At 47.7% G+C, this 14,263-nt stretch overlaps 1 protein-coding gene across 2 annotated transcripts in view; it reads left to right on the top strand.

The window, feature by feature from the left end:
• Positions 1-7,261: 7,261 nt before the first annotated feature.
• Positions 7,262-14,263, top strand: part of CARNS1 (carnosine synthase 1) — a 32,167-nt gene continuing 25,165 nt past the window's right edge. Inside the window, exon 1 of one of the 2 annotated variants that reach the window (XM_035125761.3) lies at positions 7,262-7,608. The gene's annotated coding sequence lies outside the window, so the exon portion shown is untranslated. Of the gene's footprint in view, positions 7,609-7,753; positions 7,909-14,263 lie in introns of those variants that run through there. The other variant, XM_088663642.1, reaches the window with a different exon arrangement.

The following is a 14,263-nucleotide window of genomic DNA, read 5'->3' as shown; positions in this document are numbered from 1 at the left end:
GAATTCCTATGCCCCACAAATAACCCAGAGATGCATTTTTACATTCTACTCATGTAAAAACATGCTGATTCCCAGACTGTCTGCAGGCCGGATTTAGAAAGCGATTGGGCCGGATCCGGCCCCTGGGCCTTAGTTTGCCTAACCATGTCCCAGAGTGTTTGCTCTCTACTCTTCCACGACCTGATGCAAATGATTAGAGCTGTTTTGGAAAGGGCTTGTGCATAACAGAGTCTGCGTACACCACTGTACATTCAAAGCACACCCACCCCACCCAAAAGAATCCTGGGAATTAGTTTTCCTTTCACAGAGCTACAATTCTCAGCACCCTTAACAAACTAGTTTCCAGGATTCGGGGGCGGGGTATGCTTTAAATGCATGGCAATTGTGGACATTGGGCTTTCCAATAGCAGTGGCACCCTCCGTGACTCCAAAATACAGCATCTCTTGCCTTCCATTCTAAGTCACTGCTGCAGTGCCTTCTCAGCTTGGCACCCAGTGCGGACAAACCAGTCACGCTCACCTAAATCTCCCTCTGTGGCTGGATGGTGTGTATGCAACCACAGTTGATCCTAAAATACAGGCAGCTTTGCTAACAATCCTATACAGTACAGCTATATGCAGGGGCTAGGGAGAGGCAGGTGCACCTGAAGTCTGAGGTATGAAGGCATTCACCACAGCTGATTGGGTAAGCTACTATTCCTTATCATTTATCTGCTAATTTTGTCTGCCTCTAATGAGTTTTAGAGTGGCCTTCCTGTGTGTGATTCCATTTTGATTTCATAAACAAGTCTCTGTGGTAGGCTGGCACGCCAACTCCTAGGGAGTGGAGGGGTATTTGGCCCCCTCAATGTTGAGGGGGTAGAGGAGGCCAAGTGTGGCAGGGTTCAATGGCTGGCTCCTCCCAAGCGTGAGAGAGAAAGCCACACTGTGCAGGACTCCCTGCTCGGCCTCCTCCCAACCATGCCCCGCCCCCAATCTTGGGTGCAAGATGGTGCCTCTCGTGGTAGGTGAGAGTGAGATGGATGATTAGCCAAAGATGACCCAGTGAGCTTCATGGCTGAACAAGGATTGGAACTCAGGTCTCTCCCCGGAATGGCTTCTTTAAAGCTGGCTTGCTTTTTCAACTGAGTGAGCGCTGGTACTACAGTGAAGCCATGTCCAGCTGCGCATTCTTCTCTGCTTCCTGAGCAATGGTATTTTCTCTCCAACAGTATAAAGTCTCAGGACTTGACAATTTCCCAACACAAAGATGGGTTTTGGGTTGTCTTTCCTTCCTGGGGCCAAAATTATGAAGTGAAATCATCCATTCATTTTCTGTTTTCAAAGGGATTCAGAGTATTTTCCTATCCAGTCTGAAAAAAGCAGTACAGCTCCTCTTCATTCTGGCCAGACTTCCTTTATTATGGGTGCAAATCTGGCATTGGACAGACAAGCTCCTTTCACAGGCCACGTGGTGGAAAGTCCCTGGTACAGCTTAGCAATTCCTACCGGCTTCCCAAATCTACCTGTGTCTGACCCCCTCCGTGTGGCTTACATAAGTAGGCTGTTGCTGTTGCTGAAGCTGAAGCCTTTAGTACCAAGGTTTTGCATGCATGCATGTGTTTGCCTTCATTTGGATTATCTCCTGCCTTGAGAAAACACTGGCCCCTAAAATTTCCATTTCCTCACAAGGAGTCTCTTGTGATCTCTGTATTATTGGGTGTTCATACTCTTTTTATTGTGCAGGAGCCCCAAAGCAAGTGCAGATGAATGTGGACTGGAGACGATCCAACTTTGTGCAAAGGCAGAATGCAGCTTGTAAATCCCCAAGCCTTATTCCCATAGCCAAAATCACTAGGGTGTTATATTAAGGGTCATTTTTGGACAGTAATACTTTGAATTCTGAGAATTGCCCATACTGGCCCATCTACTCAGTATCCCATCTCTAGTCCTCCTGGCCAATAATGGACATTACAGTAGAAGTGCTCAACATCACAAGGTAGCTGCATTACCATCCTGATTATGGTGTGATGAATAAATGAATCTGGCTGGCAACTGTTGGGAACAAAAGAGGGCTGGTTTGCTGAACCTGGGCTTTTCTTGTGTCCCTTTGCCATGTATACACTCCTGACATTAGTGGTATGCTCTTGCAGTTATAATTCCCATTCAGCTAGGATTTCGTAGAAATGTGGAGATGGAAAGAATCCTCAGGTGCCAACTGGACAACCCCCTACAGTTCAGGGATCTTTCACCCAACATGGCGCTTGAACCCAAGGCTATGAGATTAAGAGTCACTTGCTCTACCGAATGAGCTATTCTCTATTGTCCTGTTGGGTATATAAAAGAAATCAGCCCTGAGTGCTCACTGGAAGGACAGATCCTGAAGCTGAGGCTCCAATACTTTGGCCACCTCATGAGAAGAGAAGACTCCCAGGAAAAGACCCTGATGTTGGGAAAGATTGAGGGCACTAGGAGAAGGGGAGGACAGAGGACGAGATGGTTGGAAAGTGTTCTTGAAGCTACGAACATGAGTTTGAGCAAACTGCGGGAGGCAGTGCAAGACAGGAGTGCCTGGCATGCGCTGGTCCATGGGGTCACGAAGAGTTGGACACAACTAAACGACTAAACAATATAAAAGTGGGCTCCTGGTGTACAGGCCTCGGGAGAGGCTGCTGATCCTGCAAGCCATATCTTGAATAGATGGCATATGCCGGTTTCTGCAGGGTTTTTCTTTTTTTTCTTCAAGTGAAGCATACCGCTGGTTGCCAGGTTTGGGGGACGAAACCTAGAGGAAGGCTTCCTCCCTCATGCCCTGCCTGAGAGTGTCTATTGGTGACAAGAGGCCACAATCCAAAGTTTTACTCTGGTGACCATGCCTATGACAGGACTGCTGGCAACTGGGGAGGGAACAGTAGGACCTTGTGCTACTTGTGTCCCATCCCCACCCACCCATCTGGCCCAGCCAATCACAGAGTTTTTTGGATTTTGGCTAGCCTTCTGAAATAGACTTAGACCTTGATCCAGTGAAGCAGTTAAATTATTATGAGGTCTACTTGTGTAAGAAGACAAGTTTGACCTTCAGCTATGCATTTCTTGGATTTTTTTTCTCCTGGCAAAGGTGGAGTACAGCAATTTTAGATGCTCTATGTACGTTGTTGTTGTTTTTTTTGGGGGGTGGCATAATCCAGTGAAGGGGTTTAGCTATGATTAAGCCTTCTGTTCCACAGTATTTTACAAGATCCAGGTAAGGGAATAATGCTGGAAAGCTAGTAAGATACTTAGGAGGTTGAAACGATCCATCGTAGACTAAAAATCTTTTTGAAATATTGGAACACAGGAAGCTCCCTTATCCTGAGTCAGATCATTGGTCCATCTGGTTCAGCACCGTCTACCATGACTGGCAGTGGCTTTCAAGGGTTCCAGGTGGAAGTCTCTCCCAGCCATACCTGGAGGCATGGAATTTGGGGCCTTCTTCATGCAAGACAGCTGCTCTATCACTGAGTTATGGCTCTCCCTCAATGGTTTCACGGGCTTTTGTTGTTTCAGAAGATAAAAATTCTTCAGAACAATTTGCAAAAGTATATGTGGTAGGTATCCAATCATAAACTAAAGTGTGGATCATATAATCATTTAGGTCAGTGGTTCCCAATTAGACCACCTGATTTTCAAAAGCCAAGCCATGGACCCCCTACTTTTGAAAAAAAAATTATGTCTCTAGGGTAGCTTTTGTTAAGTGAATGGTGCCACGGATCCCCTGGGTGGGTTATGCAGACCCCCAGTTGGGAACCACTGACCTTAGATAAACAGGAACAGAGCAGTGCCCTCGTTAACCTGTAATTATTATGGGCATCTGCTTATACTAAACAAAAGCAGCCCCAAATTCTCATACTGTATATGGTGGTCATGGTTAAAGCTATTACTTATACTCTCTACCACTTTTTCTGTGCACAGTTATATTTGATGCTAAATACATTAAAAAGAGGATGCAGGCTGTTCCTGAAGAATTATGGGAATTGCAGACTTATCTGAATGCTGAGAGCTGTTCAAGTGCCCCAAGCACGTTTAGAGAATTGCATTTCATTGAGTTATTTATGAACGTAGCGGGTGTTGTAACAGTTAAAAGTGTGTAGGTTATAGCACAGAAATGTTGCCATTCTTTTTGAAGAAATCTAACCATTATGCCTGCATATGAGAGATTACAATATTGACCATTGCCACATGCAGCCTAATCCTATGATTGTCTACTCAGAAATAAGGCTTACTGAATCCAGTGGGTGTTACTCCCAAGTAGGGATTGAGGAGGGATTTGATTTGCATTTGAAGCTGAACCTACCTAACTCACACTTCCTTAAATAGTATGGGGACTGAAACGGAGCCATCCTTTCAAATTTGCATTTCTCTGAATTTTGCAATGCAGTTCCACAACCAAGTAATGTCTACAAAACAAAGTGCCCATATATTAGTGAAAATAAACCAACAAAACACATTGCATTAGGGGAAATGACTGTACAGTATTGTCCAACAGTATTGTGCAATAGTGTATTTTAGGACACATTTGCAACAAAAAGCTGGTGCATTTTCATGAAGACCTTTTACAAAAATCACAGACTGAGGTTGAGATATTGAGAACTGAAATTAAGAATTTAAAAATGAGAAATTGAAACAGAGATTTGCCCACCCCATGGGTATGGTATAATTGCAGATTTGGCATTATATTGCATATGAAACTGTGTGTCAGGAAACTATGAAAAACAGAAAGAAAGAAAGAAAGAAAGAAAGAAAGAAAGAAAGAAAGAAAGAAAGAGAAGTAGTCTGTCATAATACCATTACCAGTACACAGTGCTGATGATGTGAGGGATGTTCCTAGACTCTTGACAGACAGAAATTGGGAGTACCGGTATGTAATGGGGTGAAATACTCCTTTACTATCCTCTTCTCTAACATCTAATCCTTGGCTACAATTCACATGAAAATGGGCAGTTAATTTGAACACATCATCATCATCACCATCATTCTATTATTTATACCCCACCCATCTGGCTGGATTGCCCCAGCCACATGTGAGAGATAGGTCGATTCCACAGCTGGTAGCCTTTGGAGGTGGTTGGAAGATGAGTGACAAAGAATGTGAGCACAATGCCGTGTTTTATGCTTCTTAATGGATGTGATCTTGATTGACAGCTAGAAGGGCAATTGACACAGTGAAGAGGCAACCCATGTTGTCAGGGAACACCAGCAATCCCCTCTAGGAGGCGAGAAGTAGGACTGAGATGGTGAGGCTTTCCTTACTGAACAGCTATGGGGAGTCAAAGGGATGCTGGCTTGGTATATGACCTGCAGGGCATTGTGATATGGAGTCTCTTGTCCCAGCCAACTCCAAGGAAGCTTCTTCCAAATGCTGAAGATACACCTCTTTAGCCTAGCGTTTGGCACTGGAGAAATATGCTTTCAGGGCTCACTCTTTTCCTGTGACTATAATTTGTTTTAACTGTTATAATTGTTGTTGTTGTTGTTTAGTCGTTTAGTTGTGTCCGACTCTTCGTGACCCCATGGACCAGAGCACGCCAGGTACTCCTGTCTTCCACTGCCTCCCGCAGTTTGGTCAGACTCAAGCGTTCTGTGCGGTTTGCAATGTGCAAAAGCGTTCTTTCGCTCTTTGCACATGCGCAGAAGCGCCGCTCTGGTTACGGACTTTTTGGGGTGCGAATGGCACCCCGGAATGGATCATGTCCACAACCAGAGGTACCACTGTACTCCACAGGCATGGGAATTTGAAGCACCGTGCATAGGTACTAGAAAGATGGAGCAGCCTAGACTGGTCTTGGCAAAAGTACCATGATACCTGCTTTTAATCTCTCTAACCCAGGGTTCCCCAAACTTGTTTTGAATTTTAAATTGTAATATGCACTGGGACGTGCTGCTGAAGGATGGGTAATAAATTAAGTCATCAGCTGGGCATATGTTTTGAAATGTCCACCTTTTCATTTTCAGGGATTCTTAACAAAAGCAGCACACTATTTATCTAATATTGTGCATTCCCTTGCCTGGCTGCAGTGCAGCGTCTCAAGTCTCACTGTCCCAGTGTGACCCCACCTCAGCTTGTCTGTGCCCTTCCTGTGCTGCATACACATCTGCAGCACACTCAGGCCCTATCACAGCCCATGCTCCAGGGACACGCCGTGTAGACGTGGAATCCATGATACTATTTATGAAGCATGTTTCCAACTTCCAGGCAGCATTTCCTATGTTCAAACTGCACTCAAGACAAAGTTGCAAACAACCCCATATTCAGTTGGATGTACTTGGGGAAGTATATAAGCTACACAGTATGTAGCTTATATACATACAGTACATAGAAATTGTCGCTCCGTTTTATTAATGTATGCTAAGAAGGCAGCAGCGCAACCAAGTTCAGTTTTTCCTTGCTGCATTTAGGTGATAGCTGGATCTGTTCACATGCTCAGATGTTTAAAACCCTTAAATTGTTATCAGTTCACTAATATATGGGTAATCCACATTTATCTAAGATAAAGTGATTTATTGCGGCAGAAACTCTTGTGAACTAGAACCCGGTACATCAGGTGCAAGATGTGCTAGCTGTATACACATGGGACCAGGTGGTGAAAGATAAAACTGTGAAGCCAAAAAGGTCATGAAATGCAAGAGGAACCTCCTGTAACATTTCTGAGCAAAACTGGAACTCACAGCCTCGAATCTGGTTTTCAGCCACCCCCCAGGGGTTGGGGAACAGGTGACCTTGGGTGTTTTTGTGCCTCTTTTTCTTACGCATGTCACTGTGGTGGTTTCTAATCTCCTGGGTCAACCATGAGTAGGTTGCTAAGCCGCTCCCTCCATCCCTCTAGATTGTTGTGCCTTGGAGGAAGGGAGCACAAAGGTCATAAAGGAATAAATAATAAAAAAGTGTGCCTTACATAGTTCTGGGAGCAGCGCCCCCCACACCCCAACCTTTAGGAAAGCCACTTCGGTTGCCCATCTGTAAAATGGGCATAATAAGGTTTGCTTAACCCAGCGAGTGAACGGGCTCCTCACCAAGAAAGCACTTGGCGTTCGTTAGAGGAGGGCTACAAAATGGTTAGCAACAGCCCCGCGTTTATCTGCCGCACGTCATGGGAGTGGATGGTTCTTTCAGCAAGAAATTCCTCGGCTCCGGCCCCCAACCCCACCTCTCCCCTCCCCCGCACGGCGTCTCCCCCGCGCTAACTCGAGTGGAACCCCTCCCACCTCCGCTTTGCATAGCACTCCTCCGCCACCTCTGCGAGGCGCTGCCAGCCCCCTCGCGCCCATTACGCTCCCGCGCACACCCACCCCGGCGCTCACTCGCTCCCAGCCCTCGGGAGCGCCTATCTGCTTCGGTCAATGGCTGTGGGTGTCTCCGGCGCTGGCGAGTGCCTGCCCGCCTTGCCCCGATGCTCGATAAGCTGCCTCGCCTTACTGGGCATGCCCGCTCCGTTTCTATATAAAACCCGCCGGAGTTAATCCCTGGACATTCCCCGGCTCCTTCCACCCCGCCCCTCTCCATCGGATTGCGCTGGATCGCGCCGCTCGCCCGGCCTCAGCATCGCCCGCAGATCTGCACGAGAGCTGCGGCTGCCGCTGCGCTGCAACAAGGTAACGGGGAGCGGCGGCGGGGGTGGATGTTGGGTTTCTCTTCCAGCGCCGGGTGGGTCTCGGGCGCCTTTCCCGCCCGGAATGAGGCCCGGATCGGGGGTTGGGGGAGGGGGCGGCGCTAGTGCCCGAGGGTCGCGCGAGCGCAGCCTGTTGCTGGAGAGGTCGGGGAAGAAAGGGGGGTCGGCTGGGACCACGTGTGTGTGTGTGTGTGTGTGTGTGCGCGCGCGGCTCGCTTGAAGAATTGCGGTGCGCCTGGTGAGCAGGACGGACGGAGCGGGAGTCATGCCATTCCCTTCTCATGTAAGTCTCCCCTCGGTTACAATGGGCCACCTGGATTTGGCGCAACCTGTTTTTATTATGCCTGCTCCTGCCAGTTGTTGCCGCGCGAGAAGCGCGCGGATCGCCCTGCAGGTCGCGGAGGGAGACGGGAGGCGGGTTGCGGGAAGCACAAAGCTGAGGGACGTGCAGTAAGGCTGCTGCTCTTCTGCCTGGCGGTGGGGGGCAGGGAAAGGGGTTTCTCGAGCGCCTGGCGGGGTCCCTGCTTGACCCGAAGTCCCGCCCACACGGGCCGTCTCCGCCAATCGCCTTGCTCCTGGGCGTCCCCCCCTCCTTTCCTTTTCTTTTTTAGAATTGGCTGGGGAATAAAAGCATCAAGTTCCTATGGACAAAAAAGGTTGGGGAAGGCTAGGATCCCCAGCTGATGCAACTGGGCACTGGCTTCAAGGGAGCCTGCGGGCATCTTGATGCTTACACTGGTGTAGGAATATCGGCACGCGAAATCGTCGCCTGTTGTCCCCCCCCCCCTTTTTGCTGGATTAAACGGTCCGGAGTAACTCCCACCGCCCCACGTCAGTTCTCACCTCCCCTTGCAGATTGGACGCACTATTTCTTCTGCACATAAGCAGGAGCTGAAATGGGGGGGGGGTACATTCAAAGCCCTCCCTCTTCCTCCTTGGTGTGTGCTAACAAAAGGAAGGTGGTGCTGGGAAGTGTCATGCACTTATGCTTAGAACATAGATGGCAGGCAACTTTCTGCATTCCCCATGGGAGTCTTGGAAAGCTTGATTTGAAAAGAAGGAAGCTTCTTTTGGCATTAAGTGAGATACACAGAGAGAGATAATTTAACACAAATACACACAGAGAGAAATTTGAAACAACCCTGGAATTCTTCCCCTTTACTAGTAATAGGAAGGCAGCTGTGCAGACTTTGTGCCATGTACAAGGGCCCCACAGTCGTCCTCTAGCATGTGGCTAAGTGGACTTAGGGTAGGGGATCAGAATATGAGCCATTTGGTCCATGTCACAGCCCAAGCTCCATGAAAGATGTGCCCTTGCCGTAATTCTTCCTCAGTGTTTTGACAATATACAGGTATTTCTGTTTACTGTTTTCCCCATGCCTGTGGCCTAAATTTCCCCAACCAGATCAAATAGTTATGAGACATCTTTCCCCTTCCAGCCGGTGAGTTGAAGACCTGCCAAGCGAGCTCTTATCTGTGAGTCTCCAGGCTTGTAGCAGTGGGTGCTGGGGGCAGCATGGCACAAGAAATTAAGGCAGCAGTGAGCTTGGAGAGAAGGCTGGGAAAGCGCAGCAGGTGGGGAGAGCTTCTGCTATGCACGCCTAAGTCCCAGGTTGAATCCCTGGCATCTCTAGGTAGATCGGGGAGAAACCCTGAAAGATGCAGAGTTGCTGCTGGTCAGTGAGACAGTTCTGAGCTAGACAAGCCAAAAGTCTAGATGCAGCCCCTATATAAAAGTCCTAAAGAACAGGAGCGCTCCATGGGTGTCTCTCCTCAGTGAAGCTGTTGGGTCTGCAGGTAATGATTGATTAATTATATTACCTTGCAGTTGCCAACTTTGGGGAAGCCATTCCACTGTTTATATGTAAACCATTGGCTGTAAAGTATCCCGTGTGGAATAAACTAACACAATAGGGATCTCTGTCTTTCTTCTTTGGCGATCACTCCTAGCGGAGTAAGATTGTCTTCCATGAACGTGGTCTCCTATGGACTTGTTAACAGCATTCAGGAAGTGATAGAAGTTTGTTTATTTAGGGACTTCATATCCATCTCTTCACCACATGGTCTCAGAGCAAGTTGCTGATCGCTACACAGAACCTGGCATGCTCTGGTCCATGGGGTCATGAAGAGTCGGACATGACTAAATGACTAAACAACAACAACAACACAGAGTAAAAGAAAAATTTCCCCCCCAAAATCACAATGCCACTACTGTGCTTTGAGGGCTTCGTCTACTGCAACTGTGAACACTGAAATTGGGGTCCCCTCCAGACCCTTTGTATGGTTTTGTAGGGCAAACTGTGTGTTTTGTAGGTCCCCCCAAACTGAGAAATTGATACATCAATCCGGAGTTTGTGGTCCAACATTGTCCACTTCACTCTCCAAATTTCAGGGTTCATAGTTAATGAAGCTTGCTTGGAGGGTCCCCAGCATTGGTGCCCATTGCATCTCAAGTTCTCTCACCATGGAGACCCTTCTGATGTTATCTTGGGGGGGGGGAGTCAGTTTCTAAAGGAAGCTGTGCTAAGTAGGCTGCAGACCAGTTCTTCAAACATCAACTCTGATTCTTAAGGCAAGCAAGATGGAGTCATGGACCGTCCTAGGTAGCAACTGTTGCTAATATTTGGAGATGCCTGCAGTTATAGCTGGTGGCCAACGGGAGGAGCTTGGCTTTGCTGCAAGGCTTGTCCAACATGGTACTATACTGCTTCCAGGGGTTTTATTTGGGGAGGGGGGTTAGGCATGGTCCTTTCAGTGGGTCCCCCTCAATGCACCTACCTCCTCCTCTCTATTATTGCTGGCACCCATTAGTTTGCCTCTCCCTCTGGGTCCTAGTGCACACCATCACACAGAGGGGGAAGACAAAGCATGTTCCAGCCCTTTTTTCCTCACTGCTTGCCTGGAGAGGGCAAGTGAACAGGCAGCAGCAAAGCAGAGGAGCTGGGCTGTTAAGCTCCAGGGATTGGCAAGGGGCTCCCACACCTGACCGTGGCCCTGGGTTTGACCCCAATAACGTCTGTGGGACCAAAGGCAACCTACCCTTCACTCTTGCTCTTGCTAAGAAACAACACCCCAATGAATTTTCTTTTTTTACCCTGTTTCCCCTTTTTTAATACGTAGTCATAAAGTAAGCCATGGCAGGGTTTTTAAGTATTTGAGAAATATAAGACATACCCCGAAAATAAGCCATACTTCCGCGCCGCGGAAACCAACCTCCACAGGCACCTCCACTCACAGAGTCACTCCATGCAGCCAGCACTGCAGGAGTGCGATCAGCTATGATGAGGCGCTCCAAGAGCTCCGCTTAACAGCTGATCGTGCTCCCGCCTTGCTGGCTGCATCCCCGCGCTCTGCCTTCTCGTCCACCGCCATCCCTGCCACTTCCGTGCTTGCCGCCACTGCTGGGCTCACTGCTTCTTCCTTGCCTGGCCCGACCAAGGAGCTTGGAGCGCCCTGCAGCGGCGGGCGGAGCGCATGAGCCAGCGGCCTCTGCCTGGCCCGGCCAAAGACGCCTGCCACCCCGCCACCCGGAACTGGGGGCTGCTGCAGCGCCGAGCACTCAAGACAGCCCAGCAGCGCCCTGAGCCAGTGCCCTGAACCGTAAAAACCGTACCGGTAATAAAAAAATAAGACATCCCACCGAAAGTAAGCCACCCTGTGTTTTTTGAGGGGGGAAAAGTTATAAGACGGTGTCTTAAAAAGGGGGAAACACGGTAAGGAAAAGGTGCCCTCTACATAGTGGCATTATTGACTTCATGAAATAGTTGGCGGCAGTCAAATAATAGACACTCAATCCAACACCATTCCAAGTCCTAGATGCAGGCTTGAAGAGCGAATGATTTTGCAAGTGGAGCTGAAATAAAGAATCATAGCTGCCAAGTTTTCCCTTTTCTCGCGAGGAAGCCTATTCAGCATAAGGGAAAATCCCTTAAAATAAGGGATAACTTGGCAGCTATGTAAAGAATGGTCTTTCAAATAATTAAAATCCAGAGTTATTTTTCCTCAGACAAGTACTCGGATTTTTACTGAATCTACATTACTCATCACATGATAGCTGCAGCCAACGCTTTACACAAAGTTGTTGAATGATCGCAGATAATTCCCTGTTTTCACTTTAGATAAGAGCCAAACAATTGAGAAAGCTGCTGATAAGCCAGTGTTTGGGAGCAGCAACTTACCCCTTGCCTGTGGCGTAAGAGGCACCTCCAGGTAGTGTAGCTTTTTGGAAATCATAAAAAATGCCCTCATTTCTCATTCAGACAGTTTCCAGAGGGGAAGTTGGGTTAGTCTATTGGAGCAAAATCAACAAAGAACACTGTGGTGCCTTAAAGACTAATCAATCTATTGTGGCATATACTTTCATGAACTAGAGTCCACATCAGCAGATGCAAAGCAGTTAAGAATGTCAGTTTAGGATTGGGGAGAGACCCAGGTTCAAATCCCCCTCAGTGGACAGCCTTGGGGCAGTCACAGTTTCTTAGACTAAAATATGTGGGACCGGGGGGGGGGCAGGAACCAAATACTCCATCTTGAGCTTGAAGAAGGAAATGTGGAATAGAAATGTCATAAATAAACCTCTGAAACATGGCACTTTGCGGGGGGGGGGAGAGATGCAAATATATACACACTATACCTTTACAGCTCTTTTGAAGCACATTCTTTTCCTCAAAGGATTCTGGGAACTGTAGTTTGTTGAGGGTTGCTGGGAATTGTACCTCTATGAGGAGTAAACTGCATTACCCAGAATTCTTTGAGGGAAATAAGGTATTCTGAATGTGCTTACAGATACGGTGTGTACACAACCCTAGTTTCATGCAAGTGGTAAGGAGTGGGAAAGCAGGTGACAGAGAAGAAGGAAAAAGAGTGGCCCTACCCACATGGACTCTCTCTCTCTGTCTACTGCCATTATGTGACCCTTGTCAGATGACACTGAGGGAATGCAATCCTGGAAAGAGGACAAAAGGGGTTGCCCACCCCTGATGAACAGGGTCAGGCTGCATAAGCATAGGAGGCTGCTTTGTGGAGTCAGGTGTTAACCTCAGTTTGTTTATCCAGTTTTTACTTGGAATTCATTTGATTTGAAGTAAACCTTTGTTTCCAGCTGTACTGCAGATGTGACATACATGCCACCAACCACCAAGCTACATCAGTACATTACTCAATGCCAGTTTCCCAAACAACAATTTATGAATTAGGTTTTCATAACAATGAAACGGCAAGCTAAAACTTCTAAGATGAATGTTTTCCATCTTAAGGAGAGATGCAAACACATCCCCAGATGGTTTGGGGAAACCATTCAGTCTCCTGGTGGTCATTTAAACTTTACATAGCTCAATAAAGTAGGCTTAGGGCAGTTCGGGACTAAAAGCACATATTGCATTTGGTAAAGTGAGTCAATATGTGTGGTTTGTCACCTAAACTCAGAGATACCAACAGACAAGGAAACTGGCCTCATCTGCTCTTCGCAGCAGGTTGAGCAACAGGAAAAAAGAGGGGGAAATAAATTTTTAAGACCTGGAGATCTCATCATGATCACCTGCTAATGTCAAAAGCTTTGTGGGGCCAGTAAAAAACTGTCAACCTTGCTGCAACCCATCCAGTTTAATATGCCTGGCAGGAAAACAGTAGATGACAGTCGATGATGTATCACACTCTATGTCTCATACAGGGGGAGTGCATAAATCCTAAATACCATTTCCTGCCATGAGCGGGTGTTTGCTCACCTAGGCTGCTGTATTGGGAATCACTGTGGTGGAGGGTAGCACACTACTTGCTACATCAACCCAGGAGGGTAGTCCTCTAGTAACAGGTGACATTCCTCCCTCCCTCTCTGCTTGCCACCACCTGTTTAATGTCACCTAGGGCAAGGGGGATTCCCACTGCCTCAAGGTGGTCTATTCAGGAGTAAAGGAACAACCAGCTGAATTCCAGCTCTCCTGCTTGGCCACCTTCAGCCCATCTCCTCTTCGGATATTCCAGGTACTTTAACAACTAATAGCCTAACTGAGAAGGTTTAACCAATGCGGGGGCGGGAGGCAGGGGACAGCCAGCTCTTGAGTGTGTCCAGAGATTCGCAAATCCAAAACAGTGAGTGTCCAGAATCAAAATGAAAATTAAACAGCACACCAGGATGTTGGTCTAACGCTGCACCAGGCAAAGCTAACAGAACAATGGTCTGGCATTGGTGGCAAGAGGGGCAACAGACCACATGGACCATGCATTTATGGTCTTTTATGCCAAGGTGGCTTTGAGTGACAGGTTGCTAAGCCCAGCCAATCATAGGATGGCCATGCACTTCAGGAAGGAGTGCTTCACACTTATGGGAAAGTTGAGAGGTGGGCTGTTAACTGCTGCCGGATTTGGCCACTTCTGCTGTGAGGTGACACTGATGTGTCTTGGAAGAGGAGACGTGACTTTTCCGCCTGGATGTAATAAAGAACTGGGCAATCCCAAAGTGACAGGATGGGGTAGGGCAGAGCCACAACCATTTCTATTCGAAGGGAAGCATGTGATGGCACAGCCCTAAAATAACCTGCACCACCCATTTTAACACAGGGATGTTTGTGCTACTGCAAGAACTTCCAGTGGGAAATAAATTGGAGTTAACACCAAACTTCTGCCAGGTAATGTGTAAACTG

The sequence above is a fragment of the Zootoca vivipara genome, chromosome 1 (assembly GCF_965207765.1).
Source record: "Zootoca vivipara chromosome 1, rZooViv2.hap1.1, whole genome shotgun sequence".
Taxonomy (NCBI): Eukaryota; Metazoa; Chordata; class Lepidosauria; order Squamata; family Lacertidae; genus Zootoca; species Zootoca vivipara.
The sequence above is the reverse complement of the archived record's forward strand: the minus strand, read 5'-3'. Positions and strand labels throughout refer to the sequence as shown.